This window comes from Alexandromys fortis, unplaced genomic scaffold (assembly GCF_014885135.2).
Source record: "Alexandromys fortis isolate MF-2015 unplaced genomic scaffold, M_Fortis_MF-2015_v1.1 scaffold_23, whole genome shotgun sequence".
In the NCBI taxonomy this organism is placed as follows: Eukaryota; Metazoa; Chordata; class Mammalia; order Rodentia; family Cricetidae; genus Alexandromys; species Alexandromys fortis.
The window spans coordinates 3149769-3174013 of record NW_026067907.1 but is presented as its reverse complement, the minus strand read 5'-3'; the positions used below and the strand labels follow the sequence as shown (position 1 = coordinate 3174013).

Here is a 24245-nt window from a genome sequence, read left to right as displayed (position 1 = left end):
TGCTCTGCCTCCCAGCAAGCCCACAGTGACGGAACTGAGTGCCCCCGTCAGGTTTATACCTGTGAAGTCACAAGTTAAAACAAGCCCTTGAGCTGCCTGGTATTTGTCACCGGGATATGCTAGTTATATTATCTATAGCCCAGCAGTCTTCAGTTTTGCTGACGTTTATTTACAGTCTTTTCTGATCTCCCATCCTCCCCATATCTTAATCCTCAGATTTTATTTTTGATTGTCATCTGGTTTTGTTTTATATTATTCCTCCTTGACTTTACTAGCCCTTTTACTTTGCTAAATAATTTCAAAGGCAGCACCAGACCCCGTGACTCACCTCACTTTTAGAACTTTCTCTTGTTGTCCAGTCTCTTGGTTTGGTGTTCAGGTCAGCGGCTCACCCCCATCAGAGCACTTCCCCTCACAACTCTCCTTGGAAGAGTGAGTGCTTCCCCAACCCCTTACTTTCATTTTTTTTTTTTTTTTTTGGTTACTCCCTTGTTTTGGTAGACTTTTTTTAAAGTCATGAAATGACTTCCTAAGAAGATCACTTAGGAGGTCATCTTTCTGAGTCACCTCTCACCTGTCTCAGAATAGTCCTGGTCCCCTTTCCTGCTTGGTTTATGGCTCAGTTCAGGCGTTGGTAGCTATGCCTAGGGTCCAAGAGTGGTTTGCTGTTTGTAAGTGATGACAGATTTTTAACATCTTACAAGTAGATAGAATTTTGATTTTCCTTTGAGAACGTCATGTCCGAATGCAGTGTTCCCAATCATTGCTATCCTTCACTCTCTCACAGCTCCTCCTAAGTATCCCCAATCTCTCTTACAACTTCACTTTGCTCCAACAAACAGGGGGAAGTCCAATTAGTGCTGCCAGCCTGTGCATGGATGCGGGGCCATCTAGTGGAGCATGGGAAACCTACAGGGTCCATATCCCTGATTAAAATGGACTCAACTTCCAAAAGCTTTTCAGCAATTGGTGGGGCTTTCTGAGCCCCTCCCACACCCATGCTAGGATTTTGACTGGCTTGATCATGTGCAGATCTTATGCTTATAGTTAAAACTGTTGTGAGATCATGCTGCTATGATAGCCTTGCAATGCTTGGCGATCATTGCTTCTCAGGACTCCCCTCCAATCTCTGGTTCTTACAGCCTTTCCGCCCCATCTTCTGTGATGACCTCTGAGACTTGGTTCTGTGTGTGTGACACAGTTGTCCCATCTGGGGCCGAGTGTTCCACACTCACTTATTTTCTGCACTTTGAAATACACAAAGACGAAGAAGAACCTTTTTGGGACACCTGAGGGTTATATGCCATTCAAAAACCCAGTGCCTATAAAACAAAGTTTGACCAGAATACTGCCTTCTTCATTTGTAATTTGTTGCCTAGGGTTACTTTTATACTCTATAGCAGAGCTGAACAATTGACAGACACCGTCTGACCCATACAGTACTTACCATTTGAGTTATTATGGAAAAAGTCAGTTAGTTCTTGATTTAGTTGGTCAGAGTGAAGGACAAATAACCCAGTTCTCGGTGCGACCTCATAGAGCCGAGACATCACTGTGGATATCCATGTCTTTCCCACCTCTTGTCTCCCCCACTTCTCTCCTGCCTCTCTGCTCCTGTCTTCTGTCTTGCTATTCCACATTCCCCTTGTTCTCCTGGCCCCAGAAGGTTCTGGAGGCAATAGGATGTTGGCATCTCTGTCTCTCTCTGACTGCCCCCTACTCCCCCCTCAGCTGTTCACAGGGCTTATGATCGCCATCACTTCTTTTAGGCCACTGTTCAGTTGTCATCTTGGTATCCTCTAGGCTATCCATCTCTCTAGACTCCATGTATTTTCTATTTTGCATTATTTTAACTTGTTTTTTTTTCCTGCTTGACAATGATTGCCACCACACACATTTCATTGTGTTTCTGGTCCTAGAAATGCAGCTCAATCCCAGCATAAGAAGAGAAGTTCTCTGCTGTATTTTCAGGTCCAGATGGTACTCAAAAGGATTTGCTCAATGAAGGGATACAAAATTCTAAGGTGAGATCTATATTCCTTTGGAACTTTGAAGGTTTTACCCACTTGTCTTAGAAGAGGCTCAGGAGAACCCCATACCTTCAGCCTCTTGCTTCTGTGCTGAGATTGCTTTTCTCTATTTGAGAGCACCATGGGCATGCATTCCTCGCCGCACTGTCTCCCTGCTCTTGGAATGTCATGGTATCCTGCTTATAGTCTTATTTATCTTTCACCCACTAGCCTTTATATCTGAGATTGATTGATATGGCTCAGGCTTGGATGCCCTTCCTCAGAAGAACTGTGTTTGTTATTGGAGAACTTTTAGCTTTTAATATATTTCCCCCCCTTTTATATGAAGCCGTTGCAGAAGCGAGGGAGCAAAATGAACCTGTGAACACACCGAAATCCACCCTCTGTGAGGTAATTCTATTCTACAAGTCAGGTGGTATACTCCAAGAATTTATAGCACTGGTTACATGACTATAAATAATGAAGTAATGCATTAACATAATTAATCTTAATTAATAAAAGCCAGGAATCAGCTATCTGGATAAAAACCTGGAAGATCAGGGAGCTGCCAGTTGCTTCCTACCTCTGTTGCCAAGATTCTCTCTCCAACTTGCCTTATCACTTTCTGTCTCTCTGTCTTCAGTCCTCCAAACCTCTGTGGTTAACTCGTGGCTAGCTGCACCCTCTGACTCCAAGCAAGCTTTATTTGTCAGAATTCAATGAAAATATCACAAGACAATGAAGCCTTTGAGGATGGCTTTGAGATGGTGTCTAAGACATGCTGTGAAGTTAGCTCCTGCTATTTTTATACTATGTAAAGCAGGGAGCTGGAGGATAACACAGGGAGGAGCTGACGTAGTGCCTCCTAGAAATAGAAATGTACATTCAAGTAGAATGCATAATCTCGGTTTTGTTTCTGGTCCAAATGTTCAGTGACTTTGTTGTTCTATTGCTGTGAAGAGATGCCATGACCAAGGTGACTCTTAAAACATTCACTTATGCCTTGCTTACAGTTTTGGAGGTTTAGCCCATGAGCATCATGGTGGGGAGCAGATGGGGATGGCCCTGGAGCAGTAGCTAAGAGCTTTATATATTGATCTGCTAGCAGCAGGCAGAGAGACAGAGACACAGAGAGAGACAAAGACAGAGACTGGGCCTGGTGTGAACTTTGGAAATCTCAAAGCTCACTCCCCAGTGACACCCCTCCTCCAACAATGCCACACCTCTTAATCCTTCCCAATCAGTTCCACTAACTGGGGACCAAGCATCCAAACATATGACCCAATGGGGGCCATTCTCAGTTAAACCACCACATTTAGTATCATCTTTTCTTCTTTACAATACAGATTTGATTTGCATTTTAGCTCTGTCTTATTTTTTTCTACCATAAAAAAACATCCCAGGCTAGTGGATTATAAATAACAAATATTTGTTTCTCACAGTTTTGGAGACCAGGAAGTTCAAGATCAACTGGCTGTCCTGGAGTCTGTTGAAAGCCTGTTGCCTAGTTCATGTATGGTTATCTTCTTGCTGGGCCCTCTCATGGTCAAGGGGAAGGCAGCTCTCTGGGCCTCCTCTATAAGAACACTAATCTCCTTCACATGGGCTCTGCCTCATGATTTAATTTCTTCTCACAGGTCCACCTCTGAATATCATCACAGTGAGGTTAAGTTTCCATGTATGGATTTAAGTGACATATTCAACCCATGTGGAGTTCTTATGGAGCCAATCTACCGAGGTAGTTATTCAAGTTATCATTGACTCTCCAAGGTTTATACCAATAACTTTATAAAAATGTATTTTTTTCCTGTTTCTCCAAAACATTACTTTTTAATGCAATATTTATTGACATTTTGATCATTATGTATGGAGTATACTGGCTTATAGGCTACTGTTGTGGGATATTTGTTTTCTAGCAGGCCCCACTTCATAAGGACCCACCACTTCTCAGAACTGTTACCTCTGTGTGTGAAGATATATTGCGGTGATTGGTTTAACAAAGAGCTGATTGGCCAATAGCAAGGCAGAAAGAGGTAGGCAGGATTTCCGGGGACAGAGAGGACTCTGGGAAGAAGAGAGACTTGAGGGCACATGGAGGAAGCAGCGTGGGTGGTACGTAACTTAATACCATGCTTGCTTCTCACATATGTTGTGATTAGCTAAGAAGTTATGCTTTTCACTGAAATTGCAAGACCTTGCAGCCTCCTTCCAGGCTGTACGCCAACCTCCTTCTTAGGGATGAATTGGTGAGGACTGCCACATTTTCAGGTACATGATCTGGCAGCGAAGGCTTGCCGTGTGTGCTCGGTGATGTCTGTGAAAGCAATGATTCTCTTCCCAGTGTGGGTGTGTTCATGGTTTCCCGACTGGCTGATTTTTCCTATGGACTGATATTTGGCTTGGCAGGTGCAGCTTGAGTTTGATTAAAGTTTTATGCATCATGGCAGGATGACTTCTAGGATAGATCCTTTAAATTGTTCCCTCCTGGAATTTACACTTTGTAAACCCCGGCCCTCTAGGGAGGCAGGCTAGACCAGGTGACTCATTTGTAATCCATACAGTATAGGAAATGTAGCTGTTGGGATGACATTGCATCAGTGACCTCTGTTTCACCCCACTCTGTTCTCCCATGCTCGTTCAATCATTCTGTTGTAGCCAGCTGCCATGTTGCAGCCTGTTCTAAGGAGAGGGCCACGTGAGGAGGAACTGAAGTTGACTTGAAGACAATAGTCATCAAATTGAGGTCTCTAGCCCCATAGCTCATGAGTAATTGAATTCTACCAACAACCACATGAGTGATCTTGGAAGAAGTTACTTTCGCCATCAAGACTTGGGATGGTTTCTCTTCTTGGTATCACCTAGCACAAACATCTTTAGCCAAAGAACCTGGCGAAACTGGGCTCTGAGTCCTCAGAAACTTTGAGTCCATAGAAACCACAAGATATTTGATATTTGTTAGTTGAAGCCATTAGGCAGAGAAGGATAAATGCTGGGTTGGACATGGTTTGTGGATCATTCAAAGGTTCACATGCTAGAGGCTTGGTCCCAGTGTAACAGTTCTGAGAAGTGGTGGGTCCTTATGTAGTGGGGCCTACTAGAAAGTTTGTATGCACATGTGTGTGGGGGTGGGGGAGTACGGAAACCAGAGGGTGACAATGGTTGTCTTCCTCTACGACTCTTCACTTTGTTATTATTTTTGAGACAGGATCTCTTCCTGAACCTGGAACTTACCATTAGTTAGATTGGTTGTGCAGTGCAGTCAGAGGATCTATTTGTCCACATGTCTCTCCACAGAGTGCTTGGGTGACAGACATGCTTCTGTGGCTTTGTTTTTATATGCATGCTGTAATGAGGAGCAGTGGGCTGCGTTCCCGCCCAGCTCCTGCACGGCTAGCTTTATACCCAAAATAACAACACACAAATTGTATTCATTGAAACACTGCTTGGCCCACTAATTTCAGTCTCTTATTGGCTAACCCTCACATCTTGACTAACCCATATCTAATAATCTGTGTAGCACCACGAGATGGTGGCTTACCGGAAAAGATCTTAACCTGCGTCCGTCTCAGAGAGGAGAGGCATGGCGTCTGCCTCACTGCCTTCTTCCTCCCAGCATTCAGTTCTATTTACTCTGCCTACCTAATTTTCTGTCCTATCAAAGGGTCAAGGCAGTTTCTTTATTAACCAATGAAAGTAACACATAGACAGATGACCCTCCTCCATCAGCATGCTGCAAAACCAAACTCTGGTTCTCATGTTTGCATGGCTGGTACTTCACTGACTGGGCCATTTTTCCAGCCCAAGACTTACCAAGCTGTTTAAGAACAGCTTTTAGCAAGCTCATCTGTACTTTTTCTTCAGTGGATCCCAAGTGGTTGGAAGAGAAGTGATGGACATATAGAAATGATTGAATCTAAAGATAAAATATGATGTCTGAACCCGACATGCTGTCAGATCCAACTAATGTTGGAGTTACAGGTGGTTGTAAGTCACCTGATGTGGGTTCTAGAAATTGAACTGCAGTCCACTGTAAGAGCAGTATTTGCTCTTAGCTGCTGAGTCATCTCTCCAGCCCTTAACCCAGCATGGCAAGAGAATCTCTGCCAGTACTGCCATCCTCATGCTCACGAATTGCCTACCAAGCAGGAAGGTAAAACCAGGGAGAGTTTCATCCCTTCGTCCCAGAAAGGAGCACACTGGGTGGTCTTCCTTGATAAATAAAGTCAGGCAGATAAGACGAGTCCGCTTTGATGTGCTGTATCCAGGAGGGTTCAACAAGAACGAGAAGGAAGACAAATAGAATTGAGGAAGTAGAGATGACACTTCCCCTTCTTTTGAAATAGCCTTATTTTTTTCTGGCTAGCTTCTTCTCATGGTAGTTTTGTGTGTGCTGAGCCTCCAGGGCTGCGGATACTTGGAGTGAACTCTTCAGTCTTGGCCTTAGACTATTATGAGCTTCTTGAGTTCAAGAATCAGGGGGCAGTTCTTGGATCAACTCTCTTTATATTGCAGGTAAGTAAAAATCACTCTTTGGCTGATAAAGAAGCCATTGCTGAGTAGTATGAGGGTACTCTTTGACTGCCTTTAGAACAGCCAGGTCTGAAATAGGGCTTTTGAGATGTGAAGCTGGCTTGACTTTTCCTAAGGATGTGGCTATGTAGCACAATGTTGTGAGCCTCTGATTCTGCCTGAGATGTGGAGAGGAGAGTTGTGCCTCTGCTATGTTCTCTTCTTTGTGTGTGAGACTTGCCTGAGAGTTGCATGGACTGCAGCCCGTGGTTTGATTTAGAAATACTCACTTCAGCATTTGTTTGAGTCCTGAAAGTTCGTTTGGCAGAACACTCTGGGACCCCCCCCCCCCACATACCTTAGAGAAGGTGTGTTCTTTGTAAGAATTCCTTTTTGCACACAGGCAACTGAAGGGGATTTTGCTTTTAGATGAGGGTCAGAGGCTAGAAGGACATCTCTGGTTTGAAAGCTAGGGCTAGGTGTTGCTGATTCACAGACTTTTACAGGAGGCTATGGAAGTGCTCAGCTTTTCCTTCTTTGGGTATATGTAAAAAATAGAATTTCAGTATAGAGGCAGATTAATAATCCATTGAGGCGTCTATGCCTGTAATAGTGACTTTATTAGACCTTAGGGGCCCATGAGTTCCTAATCCAAACCTAGGCAGAGCTCGGTGATAGATCCTGTGACAACTTGTTATTATATGGAAAGAAAACACAGAGAGGTCTTTTCTTTTTTTTTTTTCTCTTCTCTTACCATACAAGTGTGAGTATAAAGCTTTGGTGGTATGCTTTTTGTTTAATCTACCTTTTATCCCCTTTCTCTACTGTGCTTCTACGTCAGGTGTCTTTTCTGTGGCAGGTCCATGTGTGACCGTTTCCGGAACACTGCATTTGGCAAATGCACATCATTAGACCTTGGAAATAGGAAGTTCTTTCCTGTGGTAGCTTGCTGTGGCAACAAGAGATAAGAAATTACTTCATGGCTATTGCCTGAGACTTTCCTTTTGACTTGTGTATCCTTCTTGAGCAGATCACTTCTCCTTTCCACCCAGCCTGGAGGCCAGGCCGTGTGAGCTGAAGTACAGGCTGAGAATTTGCTAGTAGGTGTGATATTTAAATAATGGGTGTGTATGTGTGAAGAAAGTTCTGAAAAATAAGATTTTTTTTGTGTACTGAAGAAAATACTGCAAACAGGGATTTGCTATACCTTTAAGGCTAAGAAGAATGACTTTCACAGCATATGCTTAGTGATATTTGTTGGCTGAATGAATGATTAAGATGGTTCATAAAGGTCTTGGAAAGGTAGCCATTCTTTCTGTTACCCAGACAACTGAGAAAGTAAAAGTTAGAGATTAGGTTGAAGCAGGCCAGGATCTGAAAATGCAAGAGGAGAAAGGATGTGTAGAAAATCAAGGAGAAAAATGTCGGAACAGCAGGAGTGACAACATGGTGGTGGAAACGGAGATGAAAGAGGCGTTAATACAGATGGTGGAGGTGGTGGCAGAGGTGCTGGAGGAGTTGATGTAGATGTGGCAGGACAGTAGACATGACGATGAGAGTAGAGATGGCGGAGGTGATGCGGCAGTCATGAACGACACAGTAAATGACATCTAGATAATTATTACCCCGATTACTCTTCTCGGCAACAGAGGTGATAGTTGAGATGGTGGGGGGGAGGGGGTCAGTGGAGGAAATGGAAGAGGTGATAACAGAGATGGCAGAGATGACAACAGAGGAAATAGGGTAGGTGAAGTGGGATGTGGAGGTGACTGTAGAGATTTTGGTAGTGACAGTGGAAAAAGCCGAGGACAGATGGTAGAGGTGACAGTGGAGATGAAGAAGGTGGTATAGAGACGGTGAGGTGCTAACGGTGGTGACGGAGGCAGTGACTGATGACAGTGGTGGTGACAGAGATGACAGAGGCTGTAGCAGTGGCACTGCTGGAGATCACGGGCGTGTTGTTGGAGATGACGGTGGTGAAGGCGCTGACATCATGATGTAACCAGGACATAGTTTGGAGTCAGGCACATCTGCTCAAAATCTTTATCTGCCACCGACTGTCTCTATGAACCACGAACCACTGATCTTTTTTGAGTTCTAAGAATTAGAAATGGGATAATAGAGTGCTCACCTGTGGCACGGGGTTTCATCAGTGATTCTCTTCAGTGTTCAGGTCACCACACCCACATCTAGAATTTAACCACCTTCTCTCCTTTGGGCTTTCTCCTGTCTTCTGTTTCCTAAGATGGACTTGTGCTTTTAAAGAGTCATTGCTGTGGTCTGAATATACGCCTGTGAACCCTGTATGGCTGCTCATTCCCCATTTGCGACCCCTTGGGAGGTGATGAGTTGGGAGCCAGGGTTGTGGGATAAGTTCTTCTTCCTTTCCTCCATATGAGGACACATGGCCCTATTTGTAGACACTCAGCCTTCATTAGGCACCTGGTGAAACCTGCGGGCTGGTGTCTTGATCTTGAACTTCTCAGCCTCTAGGACCCTGAGGGGTGAAATTCTGTGGTTATAAGTCACTTAGTTTATGCATTTCTCTGGCAGGCGGGGCAGACCAAGACAGTCATTTATTAAACCAAACACTATAGCTAAAAGCCTGCTAATGCATCCAAATGAAGGAATGCCACCAGTAAAATGATATTTTGGGAATATTATCAGTAATGCTTTAAAAATCAGGAGCAGAACTTTTTTTTAATTAGCTAAAAATACTACAGAGAAGAAAGACTGAGGTGGAATATGCTAAACTATATGAAGAGTAGGTTTCTATCGCTGATGGTTATTTTTGTTTTGTGGTTTCTATTTTCAGTGCTTTTTATTAGCGAAACATACTTGCCATAATAATCTGAAAACAAAATAGGCAGCACATGAAAATAAATGGCCAACATCTTAGCCCTTTGAGTCCATTGTTAAAGGTAAAATACAGTCAGCTTTCAGGGATGCTGTGGTCATGGGTCACTGCGATCTCAGAAAAGACTCGGAGTCATGATATTTAGCTTTGTGGGGGAATCCCCTTCGAAATTCGGGCTGGTGCAGAATCTTGTGTCTGCTCTCAAATGAGAACACCCAAGAGCCACCTGGGGCTGTCTAGGTTGATTAACTCCTAGACTCATATGAAAATAGGTCATTTTCTCTGAATGACTGCAGAAAATGGCTTTCTAGAAAGTCCAATAGTTAGTACGATAGTTTATAGCTCTTGGTTAAGTTTAGATTTTCAAACATGAAGAGTGGCTCATTTTCATAGGGAATATTGATGTCCTATCATCTTAGCATAGCTGGGGAGAGGGTAAACACACAGTTTTGAAGAGTCAATATGTTTTTGTTAGAAAGATCTGGTCAGACTGGGGAGATGGCTCAGTGGGTTAAATCCCTCCTTTGAAAGCATGAGTTCAGATCCCCAGAACCTGTGTAAAAGCCAAGCAAGGGAGTGTGAGCCTGTCACTCCTGTGGCAGGTGGAGGAGTCAGGCAGATGCTGGGGGTCCAGACGGTCTAGCCGAACCAGTGAGCCTCAGGTTCAGTGGGAGACCCTGCCCCAAAAGACAAAGTGGAGAGTGATAGAGGAAGACTCCTGACTTCGACTTCTGGCCTCCACATGTACCTGCTTGCACAGGCGAATGCACTGTCCACTCATGGGCATGCACAGATATGGACACACACACATCTATGCACAGATGATATGCACACACACATATCCATGCACACACACAAGTAAAAATAAATTTGCTCCTGTCACCTCATTGTGCCCTTGTGCTTCTATGGAGTCTGTTATTAGAGACTTAGCCAAATGAAGTATTTTGACTTGTAGGTATTAAGGAATCTCCTGTATTTGTCTTAGAGACCAGTGAATGAGACAGTTGACAGAGGAAGAGGTGAAGGGCTAAACAAACTTTATTGAACGTTCACTTCCTATATTGACACAGGCATAGAAATAGAAGCCATTAAAAGACAAAACATCCCCAAATAAAAATCTCATGCTAAACTAGAACACAGACGAGGTTAAAAAAAAAAAACTAGACAAAAAACAAATAGATCTTTACTGAAAATTTAACTAAGGTTAGCATAATGGTTAGCTATAATTGTTAGCCTAGACCTCAGGGAGGGGTCTATACTGGGTTGACCGGTGAGCATGTCTGTGGGACATTATCTCAAGTTAGTGGCTCTTGGGTGACTCAGCCCACTGTGGGTGGAAGCATTCCCCACACAGGGGCCCTGAAGGGTGACAAGTCAAGAGCTCTAGTGGAGCACAGGGAAACAAGTGAGCATGCACAATCCATTTCCTTCTGCCCTGGACTGTGGGTGTGATTCAAGTGGTTCTCTCAAGCTCATGCCTTTGTGGTTTTCCTGAAACAACAGACTGGAACCTGGCGTTGTTAGCTGACACAAATCTTTTCTCCCGTAAGATGTAGCTCTGAGCTACAAATGGGGCACTGGACTTCACATTTTCTCACTCGTAAAACCCGAGATAAACATCCCTAAACAATTTGTTTTATTATGTGGATCAAATGAGCAATTCACATTGAAGAAATATGTGCTGAAAAAAGAAAAATATATTAAAAACCATCTTAATTCATTTTTAAAAGCCATATAGAGACTCAACTGGGATGCCAGAGTTATGTTCGACAAAAAAAAGTAGATACATGTGTGTGCATGTGTGTGTGTACATGCGGTGGACTGAATGGTACCCTTATTTCAAAACCATATGCTAGTGTCTTACCTCAAGTCTCTTAGAATGTGCTCCTACTTGGACGTGCTACAGTTGTAGATGTAATTAGGTAAATGAAGATGAGGTCACTCTGCAGTGGTGTGAGTCCCAATCCAACAAGACTGGTGTCCTTATAAGATGATGACCATGTGACAGCAGACACAATGGCACTTGTTTCCAAACAAAAGAAAATTAAAATATTAATTTTGACATTTATTTATGTGTGTATGTGTGTGTGTATGCCTGGAAATGCCACTATTGTATGTGCTTGTGTGGTCAGGGAGCAGGAGTCAGGGAATAACTGTTATGTGTCAATTTTCTCTTTCCATCATGGGAATCTCAGTGACTGAACTCAGGTTCTCAACCTTGTCAGCGAGCCCCTTTATTCCCTGAGCCGTCTTGTTGTCTTCCAAATTAAAAAAAAAAAAAAAAAAAAAAAAAAAAAAAAAAAAAAAAAAAAAAAAAAAGAAAAAAAACTTGAGGCTCCAATCTAAGCATGGGGCTGGCAGAGATTTCCCAACTGATGCGTGCTGGATCCTTACAGTACTTTTGTCTTTAGTTGTTGATCCCTTCGGGACATAAGCTTAGCTTAGTACTATAATAGAGTTTTTAGTGACAGCCTCCACAGCTGCTAATATTTCCAGCATATTCTTGGGTTCCTCTGCAACATAAGAACCTCTCAAGACCTTTCAGCAGCATTTAAATTACCCTACTTCCTCTTACCACATTTATCACTAGCAGGACAACATACTTGTACCAGGAAGACATCCTGGCAGAAAGCGAGTTTGTCTAATCTGTGCAAAACTAGAACAATTGTTTACTCTGCCTCTTGAATTCCCCTTCCCTCCCCCTTCTGTTTTGTCTCTTCCTCTTTTTCTGCTTCTCTCTCCTCTTCCTTCTATTTCCCTCCTTCTTCCTGTCCTTCTCCCTTCTTTCTTTTTTGGGGGTTGAGAGGAAAAAACAGTCTTTCTTTCTTTCTTTCTTTCTTTCTTTCTTTCTTTCTTTCTTTCTTTCTTTCTTTCTTTCTTTCTTTCTTTTTCCTTTTATTTGTTTTGGGACAGGGTGTCAGTTACTAAGGTGCCTGTACTGGTCTTGAGCTCACTGTGTAGTTCAGACAGGCCTCACTTTTGTTCCAGCACCCCACAACCCCAGTAGCTGGGATTGCAAGCCTATGCCATCAGGCTGATCTTCAATTTCTTTCAACTTGTTATTAATATTATATGATCTTCTTTGAAATATTTAGTGAAATATTTAGTGAAATATTTGTGACTGGGTAGATTCTTTCATGTTTGAACAGGAGAGAATCATTATTTTTCAGCGAGGAAGGAAACTGTTTTCTTAGGAGATTTTTGTCCTGATACCTAATGTCAGAAAGAAACAGAGTGTTTAGCCAGTGATGTACAAATATCTTATAGCAGTATGTTATATAGGTAAATAGATGACAGATAGTATTGAGTCTTGGTATAAGTAGAGAAATAAAGTGTTGGCTGAGGTTTCTGTCTTGCCTGGTCCTGCAGCCCTTCAGTCCCAAAGAAACACATAGAAGTCTACATTAATTATAAACTGATTGGCCTATTAGCTCAGGCTTCTTATTAACTCTTACAACTTATGTTAGCCCATAATTTTTGTCTGTGTTAGCCACGTGGCTTGCTACCTTTATCAGCGAGACATTTTCATCTTGCTTCCTCTGTGTCTGGATGATGACTGACTCTTCTTCCTAGAATTCTCTTGTTCTTCTTGCCCCACCTCTACCTCCTGCCTTGTTGATCCCACCTCTACTTCCTGCCTGGCTACCGCCAATCAGTGTTTTATTAAAATAATACAAGTGACAGGATAAAAGACCATTATCCCACATCAATACAGACTTCTCAGAAGGGAATCAACTCAAGATACTCTTTGGGAATCTCAGCATTCTTTACTCTGCAGTAATTCTACGCAAAGTATCACAATTCACCCCAAAGGCACTTGGGTGACATATAAAGTTGTATTTTAAGGAGAAAACTTTATTTTTTTTGAAATAAAAAACATCTTGAAAACATAAAACCATACACTTTAGATTCCTTATGACTATTCTGTTTGAGTAGCTCAGACTGGAAATGTTGCAATGTTTTTATGGACTGAGGGGAGTTATATGCAGTTGTATCAATTTCTTAGACATGATGAAAGAGTCTGCTAAAGTAGAAGATTATTGATCATGACAGAAACATTGGATTCATTCACTTGGTGTGCAGGTCATTTGCAACAACTCTGTTCTTCCCATTGACAAAGAGCCTGAAGCATGCGAAATGAAGACTTCATGTTTTATTTCCATGTGAGATCATAAATCCCTGACCTCTCTACACATATTGACCAAAGAGCTAAAGAATGGATTTCCTTGTGAATGTGAAAGCTAACATCTTCCTGTAGATGGTGAAGGTTCACTGATGAGCATTTAACATTTACTGAGCTCTTGCGGTGTATCTAATGCTTCCCAGGGAATGGGTTAGATGTCTCATTGCAACGGAAAGGTGAACTCACCTTTGCCATCTCTTTGTAGTCGCTTAAATTAACATCGCCTCATTTGGGCCAGGTCCTCTGACAGACATTGTGTCCAAAAGAAGGACCTGAACTTGAACTACTTTGTAAATAAGGTCAGTATTATCCAGCTAGAACTGGCTTGACTTTGGAGCACAGCCTCTGAGATTATTTTGCACTTGAATTTTCAACTTGATTAATCAAGTAGGGCAGCTTCGCCCAGGTCCCGGGGACTTGTCGAGCAAGGTTTGAACTGGGCACTGGAGTGCTACTTTGTGCTATTTTGTGAACACTGGCAAGCATTCCAAAGTTATGTGCAGATCAGTTGTGTAGAGAGCAGAGCCAGACCCCCTGGCTTTTCTGAGCTGAGAAGCTGGCACACAGAGTCACCGCAGAGGCGCCACAGCTGAGTATGAGCCTGAGCAGGTGGGACTCAGCAGCGTGGATCCCTGGTGAGTGACTTTGCTTTTCCACTGCCGAATCTGGTGTTATTAGGTTCAATATTATTATTATTTTATTCCTGGTATTATTAGGATCCTAGATGTGGGGTTTGTTCATTTTCTACTTTACTCTCAATCTCTCTGAAGGATGCACACAGGAGAGCCCCCCTTCTTGGACTGACTTATAAAATTGGGTATCATCACGTTCATTTGTCCTCCCTCCCTCCCTCCCTCCCTCCCTCCCTCCCTCCCTCCCTCCCTCTCTCTTTCCTGCATGCACGGATGAGAAGACCTGCACTGGAGTGAATGAATCCAATGTTCCTCTCGCAATCACTATTTTTTTACTTTAACAGAATCTCCCATCGTGTCTAAGAAACTGATTCAACTGCACACACTCCACATCAGTTCATAAAACTGTTGCAATATTCCCAGATGTAGTTATCCATGCTGGTGCACAGATGCCCTTAGGCAGTGAACTGTCCAAGAGAATTTCTGGAGCTTTTTGGGCAGTGGGAACCACTGAGGCGAACCCTAGAGCAAAGGTAGACAGTAGATTCTAAGGGGTTTCCCTGTTTCTAGCTAGAGCTCCTCAGCAAACTATGTAGATCACCACATTCCCAGAGATGGATACATTTAATCCTGTGGTTATTTCTAAGGGCAGATGCCTACTTAGTTTCTTTGAGGAAGGTATAAAGGCTTTATATTTATTATCAGAAAACTCTAGGAATTACTGTTGTTATCAGCTTGCCTTTGTCTGACAGGAAAACAGGTTCCAAAACTAAGAACTTGGGTAAAGATCTGGGGGAAAGAGCCCCATGAGAATTCCAGCACCAATATTTTGACTCTGGAGTTAGAGTTTGAACCTAGGTCTCTTTGACCTCAGAGCTCTGTAATGTCTTTGTGTTGGCTTGCTTGATGAGCATCTGACCTGTGACTTGACTTCAGTACACCTGACAAGAATTAGACAATGATAGTGGCCCAGCATTGTGAGCCCAGGCTTCCTGTAATTCCAGAAGAACCGAGTGACAAACTTTGGAGTTTTTGTTAGGTGGAATTTCTTCCTGTTATCCTTAATTCTCTCCAGGGTGTCTCCTGGAACCGCCTCAAGATCAGATGGTTGAGACATTATAGGGTATTTGGAGGAGAACACAAACATGCACACGCACCTAAGAATGTAACACATATAGGCATGCACAAGCCTGAACACACATACGTGTTTGCGCATGCGCTTATCTTACGCTAAGGCCTTATGCATGGCAAGAAGGCACACTCAGCTATACTCCCAGTTCTAGGCCCTCTGTGGTCCCCTTGCCTCATCTCCATGGCTCTCTAAGCCTCTGTCACAGAGTGAGAACTTCTCTCAGGCCCAGGGGACGTTCATGTTGGCTTCCCACGTTATGGTCCTAGCAGCGACTTAGGGGTCTGTGTGAGGTGCGGTGGGGAGAACATTTTAATTACCATAGGAGATGTGCTAGTGTTAACAAAGCCTTCACAGAGCCTTCCCGTCCTCAGTTCAGTGTGACAAAGGAGAGAAACTCTTCACCATTCTCCGAGATGATTTAATCAGGGGGGGCTTTGTAACACGGTCACATCAAATGGCCAACATTCTTGACTCCTTGAGCTTCAACAGCGAGGTAACTGTTCTTCAGACGCTTTCAGAAGAAGGCAAGTTTCCCAACCAACCAAAACACCGCCATCAGGTCTGATGAAGCTCAAAGGGAGACATAGGAAACGGCCACAATTCCTGATCTTTGATTTGCGTTTGCCCCACACGTTTTTAAGGAAAGCCATGGCGGGGTTCCGTGTAAGAACTACAGCTTCTCAATGCGAGACAAAGGATTTCTTTGTCATGGTCACCTTTGGCCATTTTAGGGCGCAGAAATGCTTCGTCAGCCTTCAGGAACAAACAAGCCCTTCCACTTTCCCCCAGGAAAGACTAGAAATCGGCCACGGCTAAAGCTGAGAGCCTTGGAGCCCTCCCCACCCCCACCCCGTCCACAGCTGAACCTGCTTACAGAGCCACCTGTATGAGAAAGATCTCAGATCGGGTTTCCTGCGGCAAACCCTACAACTTTAGGCAGAGTGTAAGCTGAAAGAGAAGCTATAATTTCACCAGTCCTACTGGTCTGTTCAAAGCGTGTTTCCCGTGCATCGCGGAGGGGTGGAGAGGTGGCACAGATCGGCCCTCTTTTGTGTGATTCGTTTTTGTTTACTTTCTCTGCGTTTTGCTCTGGTCAATGTTGCTCCAGCAGCGAGGAGGATTAATCCTCAGGAGGAAGTAATCTGGTGGGAATGACTGACTCTCAACCTCTTCCAACCACACGCGCGCCCGGGCTTGCTTTTATTCTCTTGCTTCTCGCCAGGGATCTTACGAGTGCTTCCTGGGACTGAGGTATGGTCTGGTATCTTTACAGATGGAATCTGCAGGTTAGCTGGGAGCTGATGATAGCTTTTCATGGCACAGAGACCCCAGGCTGGGCCAGCAAAGGTTTGGGAGTTTGCTAAAGGGAAGCAAATATTTACAACTGAGATTGTTAATTTGAATTTAGATCATGTCGTCCTCTGATGTTGGAAAAATCTGTTCTTCTCATGACTCTGGAAGCACTTGCCCTTTCTTGGCACAAGGTGCTACTGACTGGTGACTGATCTAGGCTGGAGAAGATACTTTGTGAAGAGTTACTCAGGTAGAGAGGCGCCTAAAACACCACCTTTAGTCAATATTTGAAAGACAGTTTTTAGTTCATTTCACCCCTCAGATTGCAATCCGAGCTGACACTTTTTGTGTAGCCCAGGGTCAGGGAATGGTTCACACTCTCTTCTTTTGGGACATATGCTTTGTTGCCTGTAAAAGTCTTAACTTTTTCTTCTCCCTCATGTTGCATTTGAATAGCCCATTGGTCAATTACCCAACATGCACTGAGGGTCAATGTCATGGGGAGTTTCTGTTCTGATCTTGTCTATTTGGTATCCCATGTGCTTCTTCTATCTGTATAGGCGTGTCTTCCTTAGTTTGGGGAAATGTTCTTCTATGATCTCATTGACGATCTATCTGGTCTGTCCCATTGCTTTGGAATTCTTCTCCCTTCTATGCTGACAGTGGTAGGTTCAGTGCTTTTCAGGGTTTCCCACATTTGAAACTCTGTGTTCCTTTCCTGCGTTTTAAAACTTTTTTCATATTCCATGCTTATTAGGTCTAGATCCTCTGCTTTATCTTCAAGTCCTCATATTCGATCTTCTGCATGATCCAGTCTATGGAAGGCTTTCATTTGAGTTTTCTAGTTGAGTTACTGGGGCTTTTCAATTTCATCTTCATTTCAGCTTGAGTTCTAATCAAGGTTTCTATCTCTTTATGGAATTCCATTCTAAGTCCTGGATTGACTTTGTCATTTTCACCAGCCCTAAGTTTGTGTTTTTTTTTAGGCGCTTATTCTCATGTAGCTCTTTCTTCTTATTTTCATTGAACCATTTTTTTTGTACATTCTATAAGCTCCTTGAATTCTTTGATGAAGTTTATAGGTGTTCTTTGTCCTCTCTGTCTCTCTGTCTCTCTCTCTCAGCCTTGAACTCACAGAATCTATCTGCCTTGCCTCCCAAGTGCTGAGATTGGAAGTGAAGGCTTTCAGCACTACACCTGGCACCGGCTGTTCTTTTAACTTCTGTGGCCTGTGGTTCACCTGGGTAATTCTTATTGGCAAACATCTCTTAGGACTGGTGGACTCTGGAGAGAAGATGTTGGCTTGAGCTTCCATATTGTTGGTATTTTTGCAATGAGATATGGGTGCATGGATTTCTTTTGTTAGTCTCAAGTCTAATGTGGACAGAGCAGGTTGAACAGAAGAGAGGGCATGCAGAAAATTTAGACAAGACTAGATCCTGAAGAAGGATGTGGAGAGGTTAGCTGTGGCAAAGAAGAGCTGTAGTTTTTTTTTTATTTAAAGATTTTATTTATTACATATACAATACAGTGTTCTGCCGTCATGTATGCCTGCATGCCAGAAGAGGGCACCAGATCTCATTTTAGATGGTTGTGAGCCACCATGTGGTTGCTGAGAATTGAACTCAGGACCCCTGGAAGAACAGTCAGTGTCCTTAACCTCTGAGCCATCTCTCCAGCCCCGAGCTGTAGTTTTTTTTTTTTTTTTTTTTTTTTTTAAAAAAAAAACATTTATTTAAACTTTTATTTGTTATTGAGTGGTTGTGTATGTGTGTGTGTGTGTGTGAGTGTGTGTGCTTGGGTAGCTGTTTGCTCACGTGTGTGCACACAGGAATATGCATTTATGGAGGTCAGAGAACAGCTTTGCGGAGTTAGTATTTCTCTTACACCATGGTTTCCAGGGATCAAGTCAGGTTATGAGGCTTGTGTGGCAAGAACTTTTACCTTCCGAGCTGTCTTGCCAGCATCTTATCTGTAGTTCTGCTTCCAGGAATTAAACCAACATTGGAGAGAATTTTTTTTTTAGAAAAATATGCCTGTGATGTATATGTTTTGGGTTCTTCTAGGTTATTGTCTACTGAATAATACAGTATAAGAACCATTTGCAATGTATTTCTACCAAATTAGGCATTATATGCAGTCTAGAGAGAATTTAAACCTTATGGGAGGATGCATGTAGATTCTATGCAAACGCTATCATTTTATACAGCAGACTTTAGAAGCTGTGCATATTAGTATCTGATGGAGGTCCTGGAATCAATCCCCATGGATACCAAGGATTTCTGTGTCTAGAAATATACACACTGGTATGTGTGTGCTTGTGTGTATATATGTACGCATGTGTGCACGCGTGTGTGCGCACATGTTGTTTTTTTCCTTCACACTGCCCTGGCTCTTTCACATCGTAACTATCTTGTGACTGTATTTTGAGGATCGTCTTCCAGTAAGTGAAAAAAATGCCTTCATTGATATTTTATTCTTTGTTTTATGTGCTCGGGGGAGTGAGTGTCTTTTCACGTATTTACAAGCCTTGTTTTTCTCTGTGAACAGCCTATTTGAGCTCTTTGTCAGCGGTTCCATTGGTTTATAGTCTTTCATAACCAGTCTATGAGAAGTCCTTATTATTAAGGAAGTGAGCTCACTGCCATGTGTTGAAATATTTCGCCAAGTTGATCATTCCCCTACAGTCAGTAACCCTTTTGGAACTTCTTATGTGTTGTACAGAAAAGCCTTCTTAACTATACAAAGAAACTTAGAAAATATAGTTTCTAACATTTATGAAATAAAAGCAAATGTGTCAGATACAAATTAAGCAACTGACATGAGTCTCTTACTTAATTGCCGTAGGTTGCATGTGTTAAAAGTATGTGTCTGTTTTCTCGTTAGAGACACAGGCAGACAGGGTAAACCATCAGTCCCAGAGCACACTGTCCCAGATTGATGTTGGAGCAAAATGGACTCACAGGAATAAGTGCTTTATAACATATTTTATCTTAAGCTTCTTTTCATTTTAATTTTACTATTTTGAGGAAAAAATATTCTTCTAGAAGAACCTGTTGGACATGTTCAATAAGAACATGTTCAATAAGAACATGTTCAATAAGAACATGTTCAATAAGAACATGTTCAATAAGAACATGTTCAATAAGAACATGTTCAATATAAACAAATCTAGCATCTGTCAGGGACATAAAAGAATTAAAAGTCACATCGTAAGTCTGAAGCAGAATAGGACCATGTGTGTCCTTTAGGAGTTCATACATATTGAGAAAGCTGAATGCATGGGGATAATGGGCAAGACCTTGTGCAGGTGCGGTGCAGTCTGCCAGGAATGAAGGGTGCCCGCCAAGGCCAGGCCCCGAGGACACCTAAACAGTATGGGGGGAGCCTAGCCATGGAAGACTTGTGAGATTATGGCTGTGTAGGATTTTCCTTACTAGTATGAGACCCTTAATTCACCAAAGTAGCTTTTATTGGACAGGAAAAAAAAACCCAAAATAAAACAAAAACAACCTTTTATCCTCAGGTCTCTGGTCTTAGCCTTCTTTAATGCATAGGGCCCCAATATTAGCGAGTAGTAGAGAAAATGGCTCGATAGGCAAGATGATTGACAGTTTTGTTCTGGTCTGAGCCTGGACGTTTTCATTTGCTTTCAGTCTGAAACCTTCAGTCGTATAATTTAGAAGTAGAAGATGTTCTCTTTGATTTACATTGTTTCCAACAAGATGGAAAGCTGGCAAGCTCCACAGAAAAGAATGCCATAGCTCTGAGACTCTGACGTGCTGAAGACGTGGATTATTGGGAACGAAGGTGTTACCAGAGGCCATCATTTCATTCCCGCCATTGACATGTTTCTGTTACTCTTTGCTTTGTGATCTTGGAGATGTTGTAGCCATATGGAAAAAAATTCCAACTTCCCAAAGAACAACACTAAGAAAACTAATCAGTATGTTAGCATGTGCATGCATGTGAATGTGTGTGTGTCTGTGCGCATGCGCACGAACTTGTGCATAGAGGTCAATGTCAATTTCGGGTGATATTCCTTAAGTATCACATAACTTAATTTTCAAAAAGGGGTCTCTCACTTTTAGCTAGAAATTGAAGATTTGGCAGGAGTGACTGGCCCATAAGCCCCAAAGATCCACTCAATTGTGCTTTCTTAGCACTAGGGTTTCAGGTGTGGGTTCTGGGGGTTGAACTCATGACTCCAGGCTTGCAAGGCAAGCACATTACCACCTGAGACATTTCCCCAGCTCAACTTAATATGTAAATGCATTCCCACATTTTCTCTGTATGCTTGTGAATAGCAGCGATCCTCTGAAGGATAGCACATATACTGAGTTAGTTTGTGTTTTCAGTAAATATTTCGATTTGGTGAACTGGAGACACAGTAAGTCTCAAAACATGTTGTACTAAAATATGTCCTGTCAGAGACTGAAAAGACAGACCACAGCCTGGGAGCTATCCTTGCCAAAGACATGTCTGGTGATGAACTGTTCTCTAAAATATGTAATAAGTTCTTAAACCTGAATAATTAAAACATGAGCAATCTGATAAATAAAGGCCAGAAACCTGGGGAGACAGCTCACTAAGGATGACAAGTAGCTTTCATAATGGACTGTTCCACAAATCAACGTATTCTTTGCAGATTTGGTTGTGGAAGCAGAGAAGTCATTTTTTTTTTCTGGAGTAAATTACCACCATGATCCATATACACTCCAGTTTTAGTTAGCATCATTAAAATAATAGGAGAGAGAGTATGCAGTCAGAGACCGACTGGGCTCCTTCACTCTGCTCAAGGACCCGTTCAGATAAACAAGATGGCGTCATGACCCTCGATTTCAATGAGTTCTGGGCACCTGGCCAGGCCCTGAGACAGACGTGGCAGGTCCCGCTGACCCTGCGACTTTGCCTTTCACATTTCCTCCACACTCAGCCCCTTCCAGTCTTTTTCCTGTTTCTCAGATTTATGGAGCTGAATTCCACACAACAGGATGTTTAAAATAAGATCCAAACAGTTTTCTGAGACACAATAAATTAATGGTTCATTTTAAAACACACAATTTAATAATTTCAGCCCTGTGTGTACACCATGCAACCATCTGCGCTCTCTGGAAGAATGAGCCGCCTTCCCTGTGGCTCTGCCTTTGCCTCCTCAGTAATTCTCTGACCTGCTTTCTATTCCTGTGGCTGAGTGTGAATTTTCCAGGACTTAGTGTGCTCTTTTATGTTGGACTTATTTCATGAATCATAACAGCTTTGAGATTTGTCTGTGTGACTAGATGTAGCAATGTCTTGTTACTTTTAATGTTTTACTTATACATTGACAGGATTGGGTCAACTAAACTATAATTTCTTTTAGTTTTGGATACTTAAGTTAGTTTTCAACTTTTGGCTACCCAAAGTAAAGTCCCTGTGTTTGTAAGCAAGTTCATGAATAGACATACATCCTTCTGTTTCTTCTGGACAAGCATCCAGGATAACTGCTTGGGTTGTCATAGATACTTCACATTTTAACAGGAGATCAAACTCCTCTAAGTGATCAAATCATTTTGAATTTCCACAGTTAGTGCACGGAAATTTAGACAGCTGTAGATCTTTGCCAGTATTTTGTATGCACAATCATTTTGATTTTAATTATTCTAAAACATATAGGCAGTAACACCATTTTTAATTCACTTATGAGCTTCTGATCCTCCTGCTTCCACGGCTCCAGTTCTGGGATGACAGGTGTGGACCACTTCACTCTATAGTATGTGCTGGTGGAGACTGACCACCCTGCACTGCATGCGCCATGGTGCCCACGCATACTTGTATGCAAGACCTGGGGGTTGGGTCAGGATTTTTTGTTTGTTTTTAAGACAGGGTTTCTCTGTGAAACAGCCCTGGCTGTTCTGAAACTCTCTTTGTAGACCAGGCTGGCCTCAAACTCATAGAAATCCGTCTGCCTCTGCCTCCTGAGTGCTGGGATTAAAGGTGTGTGCCAATATGCCTGGCTGTTTAGAATTTCTTAAATATTTAGAATTTGTTATTTGAAGTTGTTATATAGTTGTAACTTATATCTGAGTTTGATTTTATTCATACAACTTGGAATTACTGTTTTATTCTCCTCTGTACTCTTTTTTTTTGGGGGGGGGTGACGGGGAGAGCAGATTGGTGCTTGCTTCCTGCAGGGGAATTATCTATCACGTAGTTCTCTCTTTCTCCCTGCAGACTATCCAATCTTTTGTTTGTACAAGTACAAACTCATGGTATTTATTTTATCGTATCTTCTTTGTTTTGTTGGTTAAGCACTGGTCTGGTGGTTGGCTCTTTTTTATTGGTCCCCATGCCCCCTTATCACATATCGGTTTCTACGGAGTGTACACTTGTCTTAATCTGGGTAAGATATGATGGCAAAAGTACTCCGAATTGGCTGGCTTAAACATTTTTTTCTCATAGTACTGGAGGTTGGGAGTCTAAGATAAAGGACCTGGATCGGGGGATGAGCCACATCTTGGTTTGTAGATATCCCCCACTATCTCACTGTGCTCTCACAGGGCAGACAGATATGCCATGCAGAGAGACTTTGGGTATAGAGTTTAGTTAGTGGGTTATGGAGGGAAGGGGAAGGGGGACAGAGAAGAAGAGAGAGAGAGGGAGAAAGAGGGAAGGGAAGAGAGAGAGAGAACACAGGCTGGAGAGGGCAAAAGATCTGCTTGCCTTGGCAGAAGAGGGGAGTGGGCAGGGCTTGTCTCTTAAAGGGACAGGGTACCCAGGTGACAGGCCAGCAGACATAACAGAATTGTGAATGGGAAGAGGTTACTTGTTAATAGGGAGGAGTTACTTGTGATGAAAAAAGTCTTTTGATCCACAGACAATTCTATCCCTCTCTTTATTTAGCTTTCCTTTCAGTAGTGTTCAGGGGGTTTTAGTGTATAGGTTTTTATAAAAGTAAAAAAAAAAGATAAGAAAGCTTTTATTAGTCCAATAAATTTTTGCTTCTACATAGAAATATAACTAAAATTTTATATTGTTTTTTTTTATCCTGTGAATTTCCAAATCCAAAAATGACTACTAAGAGCTTTGTGTAAATATGTTATAATTTTTTGCATGTTTTAAAAACAATATAAAATTTCCTTCTGAGGAACAGTTTTTTTTCTTTTCTTTAATTCTTTTTTTTCTTTTGTTTACCTTATTGCATTGGCTCATACAACTAGTCACCTTGTAGTAGGATTCATCAGTTAAGGTACCTTAGCTTTGGTCCCAACCATGGGTATGTATTTACCACGTGACCATAATATGATGTTAGTTGTAACCTTTTTGGTGTATGGGCCTTTTACAAAATGACATCCCTTACTGTTACTTACATGCCTGGATGTGTTTTGTTTGTTGGTTATTAATCACGAATGTATTGAATGTATTGCAAAACAGGATCCAACATTCTGCTGTTTGCAAGAAACACATCTCAACCACAAAGACAGGCATCTACTCAGAGTAAAAGGTTGGGAAAAGGTCTTTCAAGCAAATGGTCCTAAGAAAAAAGCAGGTGTGGCCATACTAATTTCCAACAAAACTGACTTCAAACTAAAATCAATCAGAAGAGATCGAGATGGACACTTTATACTCATAACAGGAACAATTCATCAGG

General features: G+C 42.3%; 1 protein-coding gene across 1 annotated transcript in view; it reads left to right on the top strand.

Moving 5' to 3' along the window:
* The first annotated feature begins 6405 nt into the window (after nt 1-6405).
* Ipcef1 (interaction protein for cytohesin exchange factors 1) overlaps nt 6406-24245 on the top strand; it is a 143023-nt gene continuing 125183 nt past the window's right edge. The window contains exon 1 of the mRNA XM_050135837.1: nt 6406-6521. The gene's annotated coding sequence lies outside the window, so the exon portion shown is untranslated. The remainder of the gene's footprint in view (nt 6522-24245) is intronic.